Source organism: Lynx canadensis, chromosome B1 (genome assembly GCF_007474595.2).
Source record: "Lynx canadensis isolate LIC74 chromosome B1, mLynCan4.pri.v2, whole genome shotgun sequence".
NCBI classification, from domain to species: Eukaryota; Metazoa; Chordata; class Mammalia; order Carnivora; family Felidae; genus Lynx; species Lynx canadensis.
In genome coordinates this window covers 107217885-107236190 of record NC_044306.2, presented here as the reverse complement: position 1 = coordinate 107236190, position 18306 = coordinate 107217885, and the positions used below count along the sequence as shown (strand labels likewise).

General features: G+C 33.9%; 1 pseudogene; it reads right to left on the bottom strand.

Moving 5' to 3' along the window:
* Positions 1-1458: 1458 nt before the first annotated feature.
* LOC115511553 lies at positions 1459-2047 on the bottom strand (annotated as a pseudogene).
* Positions 2048-18306: the final 16259 nt, after the last annotated feature.

Genomic DNA, 18306 nt, shown 5'->3' with positions numbered 1-18306 from the left:
AGGGGGAGGTAAAACATGCCAGGAACCTAGAACTGTATAAGGCTCAGGATTTACATCTTCATGAAAGAACAATCTGCAAGTATTTCCTTTATCATTAAAACAACAACAAAAATGTAAAGCCAGTAGCATTTTTCCCTGGGCAATATCCATGCTTGTTCCTTTCTTGCTGAAGATTATAATTCTATTAATGATATTCTGGCTGCCTTTACTGCAGAAAATAGTTCATACTCCAACATATGTTGATTATATTGTACATAATTTTCCTGTTTTCCAATCACTGTTTTAGAAACATGCATTGTAGCAGAATGCAATGTATATGAAAGTTGAATATCTAAAAATTTATCTCCTTAAAATTCTTTGCTCAGTTACCTTTAATGTGTTCGTGTTACTCCTACAGATAAGCTTATCTCAGCTGGAAGTCTGATGGCTTATACCATTAATCACTTACCTTTTTCTGTACTCTGATGGAAGACTTATGGTAAAAATGTAAACTCAAAGTATGATATACAAAGCAGTGTGCTCTTTTACTTATGGGTAGTACAAATTATGTTGCTAGCCATGTTTGTCTTTAATTGCCAGAAAGATAAAAGCAAAATTAAATTTCAATATTAATTTTTATAAATGTTGTATCCCATGTATCTTATCCAATCTGTCATGATGAATGAATGAATAAAAGATTCTACAGATTACATGTCCTTCCTGTATATTTTGTTTTCAACTAGAATTCCAGACTTCTAGAGCAGAATATCTATAAACTAGAAAAATAAAGATAGGAATTATTTTCCCAAATTAGGAAATAAATTGGTATATGCATTATTTCTAAGAGAAAGTGAGATAATAGTTACTTTATTTAAATATATTTTAGTTACTTTCAAAATAACAGACAAGGGACTATCTGAAGACCTGTTATTTTATAATTTTTGACGATCTGTAGAATGTACCAGAATGACCTAATTATGTCTGGGATTAAAGAATTCTACGTTCATCAATAAAATTCAATCTCTATTAAAATAATAACACTGACAAGTTGGTTAAAGTTGGTATTTGCAAATAAAATGCCATTAGGCAACTGTGATTCCAGGATTGCAACATATGTTACTAATCAGGTCTTTTAGAAACATTTTAATCTTTGGAGAATTATTTTTTTTAATATGATATAATATCAATGGGGAGCTTGTCAAATGATCCTTTATTGAAATATTTTCCTTTGTAGTTCTTTTTTTTTTTTTTAAATTTTTTTTTCAACGTTTATTTATTTTTGGGACAGAGAGAGACAGAGCATGAACGGGGGAGGGGCAGAGAGAGAGGGAGACACAGAATCGGAAACAGGCTCCAGGCTCCGAGCCATCAGCCCAGAGCCCGACGCTGGGCTCGAACTCACGGACCGCGAGATCGTGACCTGGCTGAAGTCGGACGCTTAACCGACTGCGCCACCCAGGCGCCCCTCCTTTGTAGTTCTTAACTAGCTGGGCATTCTACTGCACCACTACTGATGTCATCTATGATGTCATGTGGGTGGCAGCCATCAACATTGGAGCCCACAGACTGGGAAGTCCCCAGGATCTCTTTAATGGTTCCCTCCTCTGGCTAAAGATTGGTGCCACATTTGATTGGGCAACGTTGACAATCTTATCAAAAGTGATACTTCCACTGTGCTTAATGTTTTTCTGCTTCTTTCTGTCTCTTGGTGGTTCCTTAAAGGCTTTGATCAGGGCAGAAGCAGAAGGTCCCACTTCAATCTGCACCTGCCTGCTCTGAATGGTTAGTTTCACTGTAATTCTCAGACCCTTCTAATCACCGTTTGCCTTGGTAAAGTCATCACCAACCTTTTTTGGAAACAGACTCAGGGGGTTGATCTTCTGGGCCAGGGCAGACACGCACCAACTTCCCCAACGGGGAACCTCAGGTACAGGACTTTGATCTCATTGGGGTCAAACTTAGGTGACATGGTAGAGGGGGATGGTGTTGCATGATTCTGGAGGACTAAAGAGATCTGCACCTGGGTCTCCTCTGAATTGAAAGCCAAAGGACTCAATATCAGTAGTTTCTGAAAGAAAGCAAGTGAATTCTGATAAACAGTTGATATCTACAAACGTTGATTTTATCACTAGTACAAAACATAGCTATACAAAAATGACATTTGCGGGGCGCCTGGGTGGCTCAGTTGGTTAAGCGTCCGACTTCAGCTCAGGTCACGATCTCGCAGTCCGTGGGTTCGAGCCCCGCGTCGGGCTCTGGGCTGATGGCTCAGAGCCTGGAGCCTGTTTCTGATTCTGTGTCTCCCTCTCTCTCTGCCCCTCCCCCGTTCATGCTCTGTCTCTCTCTGTCTCAAAAATAAACGTTAATTTTTTTTAAATGACATTTGCAAGATACATATGTTGTATTAAATATATAATAAAACCTCTTACTGAACAAACTCTTGCATGTAACTAGAAGAGGTCATATCAGAGGTAAGACAGTAATGATAAATCAGGAAGTACATTATTGAATTCAAATTTCAGCTCCAGTCATTCCTAGGACAAGTTATATATGAGATTCAATTTTCTTACCTGAAAATGAGGATAGTAATAATACCTACCTCCTGTGGTTGTTGTGAAGATTAAATGAGTACATACAGTGCCTGACATATGGTAAAAACTTCATTAAGTGTTAATGTTATTGCCATTATTTTTAATGGAATTAAGATTTTTTTAATATTACAATAGAGGGAGTCCATGAGGGTGATAGCTCTTAACTTCTGTAATTATATTGAATACTAGAAATAAGTCTTAGTTTAGTGATACATGATAATTCTATTTCCACGGAAGACTCCAATTTTAACTATACAACTTTGATTGTATCCTTCCATTATGAAACACAAATGTTTCTATTTAAATACTATAGAAAAGAAACAAAGCATAAAATACCAAATTTATTAGTGATCCCAGAGGGAGTGTTTCCTGGGTTTCCAGGCTAAGACTAGACTGGTCAATTCAAACCAAAAATAAAGCCCCTTCCTCACTTTTTAATTGGATTGTTGCTATTGAGTTATAGGAGTTTTTTTTTTTTTTATCTCATTTTGATAGTAATCTTTTATCAGATGTATAATTTGCAAATATTTCCTTCTACTCTGTGGGCTGCTCTTTTATTCTATTGATTGTGTTCTTTGATTCATAAGTTTTTAATTTTAATGTGGTGCAATTTATTTATGTTTGTTTTGTTGCTCATACTTTAGTATTACCAATGCTGTCATTTCCAAAACCAAATGCTATGAAGCTTTTCCTATTTTCTTCTAAAAGTTTCATAATTTTAGTACTTGCATTGTAATCAATGAATTTCAGCTATTTTTTTTAATGTGTTTAAGAGTCCAAGTTTATTTCTTGGCCTGTAGACATGCAGTTTTCCTACAATCATTTTTGAAAACATTGTCTTTTCATTGTTGGATGGTCTTTGCACCCTTGTCAAAAACCATTCACCCATATGTATGAGGGTTTATTTCTCAGCTGTCCATTCTACTCTAGTGGTGTATATGTCTGTGTTTATGTCAGTAATACCACAACAATGTAGAAATCAAAACAGTGTAAATTTTGAAGTTAGAAAGTGTTAAGACTTCCAACTTTGTTCTTTGTCAAGACTTGTTTTGGTTATTTGAGGTCCCTTAAGATTCCATATGAATTTTTGAATGGATTTTTTTTCTACTTGAAACATTATTATGATTTGTAATGATTTTGTTAAATTAACATGTATTAAATAGAGCCCCAGGTGAAAGATCAACAAAGCTCAACAAAGACCTCAAGGGAAGGTGAAATAGAGAAGTTTATTATGCATAGGTACACAGCATGTCTTGAGGCCACTGCATGGGGAAGTAAAGGCATGGTGCAGAGTGTGAGGGGTAGGACCTGGGGCATGTGTTTTTATTAGTGTTCACAGGGGGCAGTGTTTTTAGGGTTTCCTGGGCTAAGGCTGGATTGGTCAATTCAAACCCAAAATAATGGGGGGTTGGTAAAATAAGCAGGGGTCTTATTTAAAGGACACATAGGTAGAAAGGAGGTAAGGCAGAAGAGATTATAATCAGGGGTATTGGGGGAAACATATCAGGAACTTAAACGTTCTTGTGACTCTCCAGGATGTTATTGAGGGCATGCACTTGGGAGACGGGCTAGTGTTCATTCAACCAGCCAGTTAGCCCATAAAATGAATTCTGAGGAAGCAAAATCATGGAGTAGTTTAAACTCTCAACAGTATTTTGATAGGAATTTCATTGACTCTAGTTTTCAGCAAACAGATCTGTTACATCTTTGGTTAGGTTTACTCCTAGGTATTTTATGCTTCTTGGTGCAATTGTAAATGGGATCGATTTCTTGATTTCTCTTTCTGTTGCTTCATTTATTGGCCATTTGCAGCAACATGGATGGATGGAACTGGAGGGTATTATGCTAAGTGAAATAAGACAGTCAGAGAAAGACAGATGTCATATGTTTTCACTCATATGCAGAACTTGAGAAACTTAACAGAAGACCATGGAGGAAGAGGAGGGGGAAAAATAGTTACAAACTGAGGGAGGGAGGCAAACCACAAGAGACTCTTAAATACAGAGAACAAACTGAGGGTTGATGGGGAATGAGGGAAAGGGGAAAATGGGTGATGGGCATTGAGCAGGGCATTTGTTGGGATGAGCACTGGGTGTTGTATGTAAGTGATGAATCACAGGAATCTATGCCCAAAATGAAGAGCACACTGTATACACTGTATGTTAGCCGATTTGACAATAAATTATATTAATAAAAAAATGAATTGCATTGACTCTGCAGGTTCCTTTGTACAATATTGACATCTTAACAGTATTATCTTTAATCCATTAAAACAGGGTGTCTTTCAATTTATTTGTGTCATCTTTAGCCTCTTCCAGCTATATTATGTAGGTTTGAACACAAAATTCTTTTCATCTCCTTGGTTAGGTTGATTTCTAAGCAGTTATTCTTTTCAATGTTGTTGTAAATATTTTTTTTTTCTAATTTCCTTTTGGGATTTTTCACTAGTATATAAAATGGAAGTATGGTGTGTTTTATATCCTTTGATAAATTCATTTACTAGTTCTAACATTTTTTGTAGGATCTTTAAGATTTTCTACATATAAGATTATGTCATGTGCAAATAGAGAAAAATTCATTTCTTCTTTTCCAATTTAGCTGACTTTTATTTCTTTCTCTTACTTAATTGGTCTGTGGAGAACTTCTAGTATCATCTTGAATAGAAGTGGTAAAAGTGGTGTTCCTTGTCTTGTGCCGGATCTTAAAGGAAAAGCTTTCAATCTCACCAATGAGTAAACTATCAGCTAAGGGTTTTTCTTCTATGGACTATTATGTCATGGTATATTTCTTTGATTCCTGGTTTGTTGAGTGTTTTTAGCATGGAAGTGTGTTAACTAATGTGATTTTTAAGGACTTTATAACTGCAAATTGACCCTAGGGATGTTAAAAATGTTACGTCACTTCATTCTCTAGAAAAATTCCAAATAAAATTTGCTACATTTATTTATGGTGCAAATAGTAAGAAGAGATATGTTCTTAGACTATATATAGCCAAGGAATATGTAAAAATTGAAAAGTCAGAGCAAATTGAAAGTTGATTGGTAGGAATAGAAAGATCAATTTCCTAGGTACTATATTAGTAATACAGATTTTATTATATGATCAGATATTTAATTCTCTTAACTGTATACATAGACTTCGTGTATTCTATATAAATTTTAAAAGGCCATAGCATCTATTAGCATGAAGCAAAATAGCTTGCATTTAATATTTTCCTTTTTAATATGTCTATATATTTTTAAATTTTTTTAATGTTTATTTATTTTGAGAGAGAGGCAGACACAGAGTGTGAGCAAGGGAGGGACAGAGAAAGAGGGAGACACAGAATCTGAAGCAGGCTCCAGGCTCTGAGCTATCAGCACAGAGACTGACGTGGGCTAGAACTCACGAGCCATGAGATCATGATCTGAGCTGAAGTAAGATGCTTACCCAAATGAGCTACCCAGGTGCACCAATATGTCTATATTTTATAATAGCATTTAAAAATATAGTTCATAAATTAGTCTTATTATTTAGCAACTTTGGGTATCTTATTAGTTAAATTTACTTTATAAGAAAAAGTATCTTGTAAGAAAAGTATTTTACTTTGTTGACTAAAATGTACATTTATTGATTAAAACTCATTAGAAACACATTGGATTTTTTTTTCCTACCAGTAGTTGATATTATTAGTATTTCAAATAATATAAAATGTTGCTGTTGCTTCTAAAAATCATTAATAATTGAACAGCCTCTTTTTCTCTAATTACTGTAGTGACTGAAACACAGATTGTTAAATATATTGCTTAATAAAGAGTAAATGACAATGTTCTTCAAATATAGCTTCTCGTAGCACTAGCAAGATCTAAAGATTTAGAATTTTTATACTTAAATGATATTTTCCTCTGATGAAATTAATCATATTCAATTAGTAAAGAAAATATGTATGTGTAGGTTGAGGTAGAGTTGTATGGAGGAAACACAAGATCATGGTAGATATGATCCTGATAAACACTTTTGATAGCTTGGGTGATGGAAATTTATTCAGCAATAATTAAAATAACAAAAGTTAAACACCAACATAAATTTAGGCTATTTCAAAATAATATTATAATACATGTTACTTCTAGAATTATTTTATATTTTTTAATCTTTATTTTCAAATCTAAAAATAATTTAATTTTTATGAAATATAAAATTACTGTCACTGGGCACTGGTTGAAATGTTTCCATCAGTTAAATTGTAGCATTTGGGTGAGCTTTCTATTAGCCTGTACTTGCGTCTTAAATATTGACAGGAATTAATTAGTTACATTTGGAGATTTTTCCTTTCTCAAGAAAGGAAGGGAGACCTTTACTATATATTAAAAAGCAACTAAAATGACAGATGCTATGATAGACACAACATAAGATAAAGCAAATGCTAGATGATTTAGGTTGGTAATTGACAAATATGTGGTACTGTTTAACACTTTTGAAGGAAAATCCTAAAGAAAGAGGATTAAGCATACAAGTTATATTTTAAATTAATCACTATTAATTTTGTACTGCTATTGACCAATTTAACTGATTCCTTTGCTTTTTACTCTACCCTTTCTACTTCACCCATTCTGTCTCTTCAAACTTGTACTCTTTTCTCTGTGCACCTGCTTTCTTTTTGTTTTTAATAATTTTTTTTAACGTTTATTTATATTTGAGAGACAGAGCATGGGTGGTGGTGGGGCAGAGAGAGAGGGAGACACAGAATCCGAAGCAGGGTCTGGGCTCTGAGCTGTCAACACACAGCCTGACGTGTGGCTGAAACCCAGCAACCATGACGTCATGACCTAAGCGGAAGTCGAATGCTTAACCAACTGAGCCACTAGGGTGCACCAACACCCCCCTTTTTTTAAACCTTAAGTAGACTCCATACCTAGTGCAGAGCCCATTGTGGGGCTTGAACAAGACCCTGATATCTACACTTGAGCTGACATCAGAAGTCAGATGCATAACTGACTAGGCCACCCAGGCACCTCTCTCTGTGCACCTTCTTAAGTTACACTGTTGCTCCTACTTCACTGAGGAAATGGAGTAATTTACAAGGGAACTCCACATGTTCTAAGCACTCAATGACTCACCTACTAGTTTCCAGAACTTCATTTTCTGCTTCCAGATCTGCTACAATATGCTAACTGTTTATGTTACTATCTCAGTCAGGTCCTTTCAAAGATATATATCAATTCATTATTTTTATTTTACTGAGGGTCATCAGTCTCACAAATCTCCCATTACTGTTTTACATCATTTATTTTCCTCTACTGAATCATTTCCATTATTAGCACATAAATACATGTTGGTTCCACCGTTTTAATAATAATCATTTACCTGATTTCATTTATCTTCTAGATACCACTCCGCTCCCCACTCCATTAAAAATCCTTGAAAGAACTGGCTCTACCTTATGTCTCCAATACTTCTTTTTACATTCTCTGGTCTAATCCACCTTTATCCACATGGCTTCACCCAAACTGTTATGTCACGGTCATCAAAGACCATTATATGTCACATAAATTCACCCCACTCATTTTACACACTTTTCCCATTTTATTCCAGCACCCCACACTGTTTTCCCATCTCATCTTTTCAATTTCTCCCCAACCTGTTATGATTGGAAAATTCCAAGATTTAGGATTCATTCCTTTCTTCATCTCTTTCTTTACCCTCTCCTCTGGGGATTTCATCCTGCCTCTTGTGTTTAAATATCATCTATACATTTAGTTCCCCAAACTTGTATCTTTAAGCCCTAGCCTATGACCTGACTTCTGAAATTTTATATCACAAAACATACTTGGCATAGAAACATGGGGGTACAATTAACATCTCAAAATTAACATGTATAAAGCTGAATTTCTTATGTTATTCCATCCTGACTTCATCCTCACCCAGTCTTCAGTTTACCCCTTCATAATCAATGCTAACTTCACCCTTCCTTCCAGTTGTTCAGTTGAAAAGCTTGAAATCATTTGCTATTCCCCAACACATAAATTGTTTCCTTTTTTAAAAAAAAATATTTTTAAGTAATCTGTACACCCAGTGTGAGACTTGAACTCACAACCCCAACATGAAGAGTCTCATGCTCCATGGCCTGAGCCAGCCAGGCACCCCTATATGAATTGTTTTCAAGGTCACAGTTCAATAACCTTAACTGTGATACCTCACTCTATGCCATATGGATTTACATCAGTAGCCTTTTAACTGATGTTTCAGATTCCATCTTATTCTTCATACTCCTAACAAGAATTATTCTTATAACATGCGAATCATTCCACATCTGTTCCAAATTCCCCCATGGTTTCCCATTTTCTTCAGGACAAAGGCCAAATCCACATGGTTGAATACTACCTACCTCTAACTCATCTCTAACCTTATCTCCTTCCTCTCTTACAGATTTCCTCTGCTATAGCAATGTTGGGTTTTGCTGATTCTAGAACACACCAGGCATTAACCTGCCATATAATCTTTGTTCTGTCTGTTGCCTCCATCTGGAATGTTCTTCCTCCATATAACTTTCTCCAATTTCACCTCCTTGATATTTCTACTCAGATACCACTCAAATATCAGCTACCTTGGATTTTAATCTCCCCAACTCATTTGATGCTATTTACCCTAATTTTTCCATGACATTTATAACCTTATACTTTGTTATATAACAAATGATTTCATATTTATAATATACTGTATTATTTATTATACTATTTTCATTCTCTGCCTTTCCAGAATGTTGAATGCAGAGATCGTTTGAAGTTCTTTTCACTAGTAGATTCTAAGTGCACAGAAGAGTGCTTACACATTCATAAATAATTACTGGATGTATGAATAAGTAAATAACTGAACTTACACAATATGGAAATGTATTCACCTGCTACATCATAAGGCATATACAAACATGTATATAAAAAGAATAAGATTAAAAAATAAGTACCTGCATTAGACACCTTAACTTCATCATAAAACACAATGGGCCATTGTGAATGCTTGTGGGTATTGTTGTTATTGTTGAGGTAATATTTATAAAGAAAGGAAAATATATTAAAATTTCTACTTTTTGATTTTAAATATTTTCATATGCAGTGCCAAATTAAACTGAGCTTGGTTTACTTATATTTAATTGTTTTGGGGTTTTGAATGATAAAATAAATGTATCATTAAGAAATATTAAGAAGTATGATATAAAGTAAAATGAGTTGCACTAGAGTATTAGATATTTAACGTAGTGCAAGAAATACACTAACTACATTCCAAATTTATTATGTGTGTCTTATTAATACTTTTATTATTAAAAATTAAAATCTTATTGATTGATGAATAAAATGCAATGTAAATATTCTAGACTGAGCGAGATGGTGTGAGTTCTAATTATAATTCCACCACTACCTTACAAACACAGAATGGGGCAAAATATTTGTTTCCTGCACTTGAGATTTTTCATGTGTATAATTTGAAAGTTCAGTTAGAGGGCTAAGTTTCTTTCCAGCTCTGAAAATATACGACTTTGTCAGATAAAAAAGTAATTTTAAGTATTTTAAAATGCTTTTAGAGATGCAAGCTTTATTCTATGAGATGTCCAAGTGATATGTACTTTTTTATAATAGTTACCCAGATGTTTCTGCTTAAACTTTTAGATCTAATAGTCAATGGGTGAGAAAAAAAGAAAAGCATAAATTTTATAATTAAAATCACAACAGGCTTATAACAATTCAGGAGTTTCTTTTGATCTATAAATTTTTGAGTCATATTTTTATATTAAAGTATGCTTTGTTGAAAAGAATAAAAAGTATTTTTTGAAAAAAAAGATTTTAATTTAATTTTCAGGATAGTAAGATTTTAGGTTCAATTTTATCAAATTTTAGAAGTACTCTTGGGATATTTCACCTAAAGTCATATTTCTCTGCATTTTCTTTGAAATTATTTTATAACATATTCTTCTGGTTTGGAGTCCCGTATTTACAGTTCTTAATTACTCAGGATCTTTCTCTTACAGGTTGTATGTTTTGTCTCACAGCATAATTACATCATGTGAATTTCCTGTATCTCATATACTGTATTGCCAGCTGTCCTTAACAACACCAACCATGACACTTCTGTGTAAGCACATAAGAAAGGGCTTATTGTATATATGGAGACAGAATTTACATAGATACATTTCCTAAAACTTTATCAACAGACAGGAATGTCAAATTCCAAGATGAAGAATAGTATTATGTGAAATATCTACAAGAGAAAAAGATTCCAACAGTATTTAGTGAATAAAATGTGACATATTACTGATAGCATTTAATGAAAGTAGTCTGAGTTTATATAAAGTAAATTCATATCTTAGGCAAAATAATGGGAAAGAGGCAAGAATTGGGTTTCTATGCCTAAAGTTTACATAATTTGGGGGTGTTTTTGGTTTGCTCACAGTTTGAGAAACATGGGCTAGGAACTCTAAATAATGAATAATTATTACCAACTACTGCTTTTATAATAAGATATTGAGGCAAGCACAGAAAGGGATATTTAATCAATCATTTTGTTTTTAATTTTCACAAGGCTGCATATTTTTAAAGGTTTCTAGTATCATTTATAGGTCTTTTTTTACCCCTCAGAGGAACACATGTCGAAACAATGAATAGAATATATCACCAATGTTTAGAATGTGGTACATATGGGAAATTGAACTAGACATGTTTTAGTCCTTATCTAAATTCTCTTAAAGTTAAATTCTCACAACAACGCAAGGTAGCTATCAGTCCCATTTCACAATGGGATGAAAGGAATTGTCTTTCAGGATGAAAGGAATTGCCTAAGCTCAAACAGTTGTAGAAATTTTTTCAGCTATATACACTATTTCCAATGGGCATGTTCACAAGTATGGGTATGTATTCAAATTCAGGACTGCTTCACTGAAGGTACTACATATGAATTCTTAAATGTTTCTTAGAAAGTTGATACCAATAGATGATTATTAGCAAATCTTACAGTGTTCTGGTGACTAGCATCATGTCATTATCATAGATAAATTAATCCTTTTAGAAAAGACCCTTAACTACAGAGAGCAAACTGATGGTTACCCGAGGGGAGGGATGGAGGAACAGGTGATGGGGATTAAGGAGTGTGCTTGCTATGATGAGCTTGGGTGTTGTATACAAATTGAATCACTATACTGTATGCTTGCAACTGATATACTGTATGTTAACTAACTGGAATACAAACAAAAAAACTTTAAAAAAGAAAAGCATTTTTAGGGTCAACAAGTAACATAGAGCATGTTTGATACTTACTTTATATTATGTTTATTATAGAAGCAAAAACATTTTCCCAACAGAAGGTCTTACATTCTATACTGTTTTATATTTTTGTGATGTACTGAAATATTAACAGGGAAACAGTGCTGTTAAACAATACTCTACAAGTGCAGTGGGAAACATGACTTCATAAGAAGAAATTAGTTTTATAAGATTATTGTACACTTTTCCATATGATCTCTAATTTGATACATTTTTATTATATCCTAGAACATGTTGCCTGTGCTTACTGTAGATATAAAGTAATGCTGAATTCCACAACATCATAAAACAGCTTACAGTATAAGCAAAGACATCTGTTAATAGTACCATGAATACATATGAACTGTGGTGCTCAAATGGCTTTGTTAGCAAAGCATCGCCTCCTAATTTATTTTTACAGCAAATGAAAGCCTCATTTTTCATGGTTTGGTAGTTGCATTCAAACATACCAATAATTTCAAATGCAATCACTTCTATACAGCCAATTTTATTTTTGAACAGAAGATGGAATTGTTAATGTTCTGTTGATGGGGAGACAGCTTCTCCAGCAGCAGCTGCCTCAATCTTTGCTTGATATTTTTAAATTGATTTTAAAATAATATTTTTAGCAAAATTTAGGAAGTTTGATTTTACATAAGAATTGGATATGATTTCCAAATATACAAAACTGAAAATTATAAACATTCTCTCTCAGAGCCTTGGAACTGGTCATTTATTTTCCTATATTTTTGGTAGCTGAAAGTATTTTTACATAGGAAAATGAAAATATTAAAGATTTTTATGATTAACATATGTCACAAGAAATTATCTATAAGTAAGAGGTATATGAAAACAATATCCTTTAGAGAACAGAATACAGATTCTGGGAAATTATATGACTGTGGAAAACTTTAACTTTCTCAAATAGGTTACTTCATATACCATTTGAAAAAAATTAATGTTTATTTATTTTTGACAGAGAGAGAGAAAGAGACACACAGAGCATGAGCGGGGGAGGGGCAGAGAGAGAGGGAGACACAGAATCCAAAGCAGCTCCAGCCTCTGAGCTGTCAGCACAGAGCCCGACGCAGGGCTCGAACTCACAGACTGTGAGATCATGACGTGAGCTGAAGTCGGACACTCAACAGACTGAGCCACCCAGGCACCCCCTTCATATACCACTTTTAAATCACATATTCCAAAGTAGGGATGACAATTTGATATGTATGTATTTTTATTTATTCCTGAGTCACAAGATATAAAATGATATAACCTTCACCCTAAATATATAACTCTTGACTTCCAGGTCAAATATTAGTGTTTGCCTAAAGAATTCTATATTGAAGTTTGGCAAAATTTTATAAACACGTTACAGCATTATGTTGTCTATAAATTGCAACAATAACAATATTATTTAATGACTCACTTAAGCATTTGTGTAAGAGAGTTTAATGCTTCTCAAAGTGCTCCAAAATATAAACGAATGAAGTTTGATAGAAATTAAATGACACTAGCAGCATTGTAAGAATCTATCATAAAACAATGATAGAGATAATAAAGTAATGACACATTTTGTCATGTAACAAACAGCATGGCATGCAACATAAATGAGGATGTGGGATAAACTTGCAAGTCTAGAAGACAATGACACGATTACTACTAATTATGGTAATATTTTTGTTTTAAATGTAATATTTTAAATGTAAATTATAATTTATAATTTCCACTTATATGCTTCAAACATTTTTTCACTCTTCTATATACAGTAACATGTTTTTCTCACAACTCTACCAAGAAAATGCCATTATTATCTTCTGTTAATATATGAAGTTTCAGAAGGAAAACAACACAAGCCACACAACTAATATAAAATGAGACCAGGATTTGTGTGCAACTTGACAGTCACTGCAGGCTATCATTTTAATTGTGAAACACAAAGAATCACACATAGTGATTTTTAAAAATCATTTTTTAACAAAGACCACGAGGACAGATGGTAAACAAAAAGCTGAGAATCTCTCTCTTAACCTGATGATATCATGATCCCATGTCACTTTCAGAAGCATAGGCATTATAAAGCAGAGGGAGTGTGCCTGTGACACATGGGAGAATAAGGCCAAGGTAGACAGTGGCCTGCATCGTTGCCATATTGAACACAAGAGGTGGTTTATGATATGAAACACATCCAATCATTGGTGGTTTATGATATGAAACACAAACCTAGACCAGCTAGGAACATCAGTGCTCCAGTGTCACCTAGGGTATCTATCTCTGCTCCTCTAATGCCAGCTCCCTTAGAAAACTACAAACCAGCAGCTACATCACCTTCCTCGACAGAGACACCAGAAACCCCGCTGAAGACACTGGGGGAAACAAGAAGAACTCCATCAGCTCAGCATTGCAGTCCAACAAATGGGAATGGCAGGGTGACTGAGTCCTTCAAATGGCCTTTGGCAAAACGATCAAACTCAAGTGTCTGGCACAAAATTCATGAATGATCTGCACTAAGGGACTCTATGCTGGAATCAGTATTTTGGTTGTGGTGCTGCTAACTTTTTGGTTATCATCATTACCAGAAAGTATTTCTACATCAGAAACAAGTGGCAGCAACTAGATATGGTTTCATTTCAGGCCCTCTAATTGGAGTTTTGCAAAGTGCATCTCATGTGTGCATCCAAGCAGCTGATACCTACTTTATTGAGGAGCATCTTTACGTACTGGATGAAGACCCAGTGGCCATCTACTGCTTTATGCCCATGACTGCAGAAGACAGTGATCAGATGACACTGTGAAAGATTCTTTTAAGTTCCAGGGTCATTTTTCTATGTCAGTTCTGCCTGGTGGAGAGACAGTAGCTCAACTCTATGTAGTATCAATGATATTGATAATACAGTCCTATTTTTTAACCCTAAAATGGACTCAATCTTTCTGGGCATTACAGAGCTCTATTCTAAATATCAATACTGTAAAGATGCATTTTTTTTTTTTTTTTTAGACCTCATGAATCCTATATCCTTCAAAAAGAATACTCATTGGGAAGACAGGAAATGGTTTCTATCCTGGTCTCCCATCAAGGAAAGAAGAATGATAATTAAAAGCAACAAATCAGATTTGACAATTAAATACTTTCCTTGGAAGCATTTCATGATTATTTTTTCTCTTATAATTCTAAATGTAACATATCTTGGGTTTTAATTTATTAGAGATAATCATATCCATACCACCTTGATGTATAGTGATAATTCCAATAAGATGGTACTTCTGAGGAGTCTTTGAAAAGCAAAAACACTGCAGAAAGGCAAGGATTAAAAAAATGGGGGTGGGTGGGTGGCTTAGTAGGTTAAGCATCTGATTCTTGATTTCAGCTCCGGTTATGATTTTGCAGTTTGTGAGTTCGAGCCCTGCAGTGGGCTTTGCGCTGACAGTGTGGAATCTGTTTGGGAGTCTGTCTCTCTCTCCCTCTCTGTCTCTCTCTCTGCCCTCCCCACTCTCAAATAAATAAATAAATAAGCAAATAAATAAATAAATAAACAACAAACTTAAAAGAATTCCCAATAGTTTTTAGTAATAGCAGATCTATCATTAGTGTTCAATAAATAATTTGTGTAATGTTACATTTCTAAATCTCTTGCAATATGGTATCTCTTATTATTTAAACAACTTTCTTTGGAAAAAGTTAATGTTGGATAATTTGGCTATCATCTTATATTGAATATAAAATTTGTTAATAGCTGAGAGTTAGAATGGGTAAAAGGGAGATGTTTAGTTAATACAAAACTCTTTTCTATAGGGGCACCTGGGTAGCTCAGTCAGTTAAGCATCTGACTTCAGCTCAGGCCATGATCTCATGGTCTGTGAATTCGAGCCCCACGTTGGGCTCTGTACTGACAGCTCAGAGCCTGGGGCCTGCTTCGGATTCTGTGTCTCCCTCTCTCTCTGCCCTCCCTTGCTCATGCTCTGTCTCTCTCTGTCTCAAAAATAAATTTAAAAGAAGATAAAAAAAGAACAACTCTTTTCTGTAAAGATATCAGTGTTGGAAAACGTACTGATTTTTGTTTTGTTTTTGATCTTTCAAGACACAATTGAGATTCCATTATCTACAGTCTGTCTTGGAACATTAGGATACTAATGAAATTAAGCCTATATATATATATATATATATATATATATATATATGCATTTTATTAGGCCTATATATATATATGTATACATATATAAATATTTATTTTGGGAGAGAGACAAGAGAGAGAGACAGGGTTCAGGGTACAGAGAGAGAGAGAGAGAGAGAGAGAGAGAGAATTTCAAGAAGGCTCCATGTTGTCAGCACAGAGTCTGATAGAGGACTCAATCTCATGAACCATGAGTTCATGACCAGAGCCAAAATCAAGAGTTGGACGCTTAACTGAGTCACCCACATGCCCCGAGTGTATACTTAAACATAATAAATTTTGCACATCTTAAAGTAGCTGAGCTCATCTTCCATTGATGCTTACTCTCTCTCTCTCTCAAAAAAAGAGAGAGAGAGAGTATATATATATATATATATATATATATATATATAGTCTCTCTCTCTATATATAGAGTGTATATATATATATATATAGTCTAGCCTAAGAACTAAATCTAAATTATCAGATTTATAGTAAAGGGATTATTTTATTAATACTTTCCCTAAAAGTAATATTTTTAAACCAAAAAACTCATTTCCTTTGCTGTAAACAACAAAAAAATTAGCATTCACAGTTTACCCTACCTGATAGCAAAGTAGTGCTTTCAGACTTAAGCATTAACGCTTAAGACAAAAGCTGACAACATTACAGAAAACACAGCATAAGCTTAAATCTGAGATGTTTCTACTGAAATGGCTCCTAAAAGCATCATCAATGATTTATAGGTTATTAAAGCCAATGCACACTTTGTGGTTTTGTATTCATCACCGTGCATTAAATCTTGCTTTTAAACTATTCCCCTACATAGAAAACATAGAACGATAGTCTGCTGATGCTAGAAGAAGATATTTCTTCTGAAAATATGAAAATCCTCAGAATTCACAGTATTTCATTCTAATAATACCAAATAAACATTTTTGGTTTGTAATTGACATTCTTTTTTGCACTTTTTCTGATAGTTTCTGAAGCAAACTTCCTAAGATAAAGTATACTTAAAGCAAGGGAGAATTTGGAAATTGCCCTATTACCTCTTTGAAACTTATTTTGGTGTTTCAATTATGAAGTACTAAAAACTTGAAATGCTCACCTAGCTAATTATGCATTATGTTTTTGAGAATACTTTTTTGAAAAGCCATCTTACGCCTTTGTGAATTAAAAAAAATACATGCTATAGTCCTACTATATCAAATAAAACAGAATTTAAGTTCAGTGGAATTAAAATTCTATATAACACACCTTTGATTTTACCCATCCTGGGAGAAACCTTGGGCACACATTAATTATCTTTAAGAAAGTCAATGGGGAACCATACCCATCACATGAGATAATGTCACTAGATGTGTCTTATTGAAAATGCTGAACCTGGATACATTGCTCCTTTGAGAAAATTTAAAAATACCCAGCATTAAATAAGTAAAATAATTTGTTTCACTGCTTAAAACACTGCCTGTTGGGATGTGGTCAATTAACCAACATGCAGTAACAGATATAAAACACCTTTCAGTGTTTTGACTTCTTGAAAATTATATAGAAAAGCTTGATTTATCTGTTACTGTTGAGAAGACACATTTAATGTTAATACTTTGAATGGTAGGATAATACTACTGGTATAATTTCTCTTTACCTTCCAATTCTAGTGTATTCCCAAAACATGGTATAGAATCCCTAAAATATAAAGAATCAGTAGTACTATGAATGTAATGAATCTTGTTTCTTTTCTATATACAAATTATAGTAACAAATTTAACCAGTCATATGTACATAATGTAGCATTATTCATACATAATTTCTAATGAATTGCAATCGAATTTAGATAACTTCACAATATACTCTAAAACTATCCTATCTAGTAATAAATATTATCAAGGGTTCAACTATTATCTTAAAAACCCTATTTAAAATTAAATGTTCATTTTATAGATTTTAAGTTTTAAAATGTAATGGAATGTGTGAAAGGGCTGACTCTTCTAATTGAAAGGGGTTTAGAACACACTTTTTTTTTTCTTTTTTACAGGACACTTACAACTCACACATGAGCAGACTTGAGGATGTCTTCTATTTTTATTTTCAAATGAAGAAATGGGTTAATAGAAAGGGGAAAGGCATTCACATATTTCAAGATTGAAATTTAACCCTCTCCTGATTATTTCTTGAACTTTGTTTTATTCTTCGCTCATCTTCATCTTTTTCACTTCTCCACTTGGGGATAATACTCAGTGTCAGCAAGAGCCCTTGAGATATCAAATTCTTATAGTGTGCCACGGTGGTTAATAAATCATAATTACATTGACATCTTCTGCA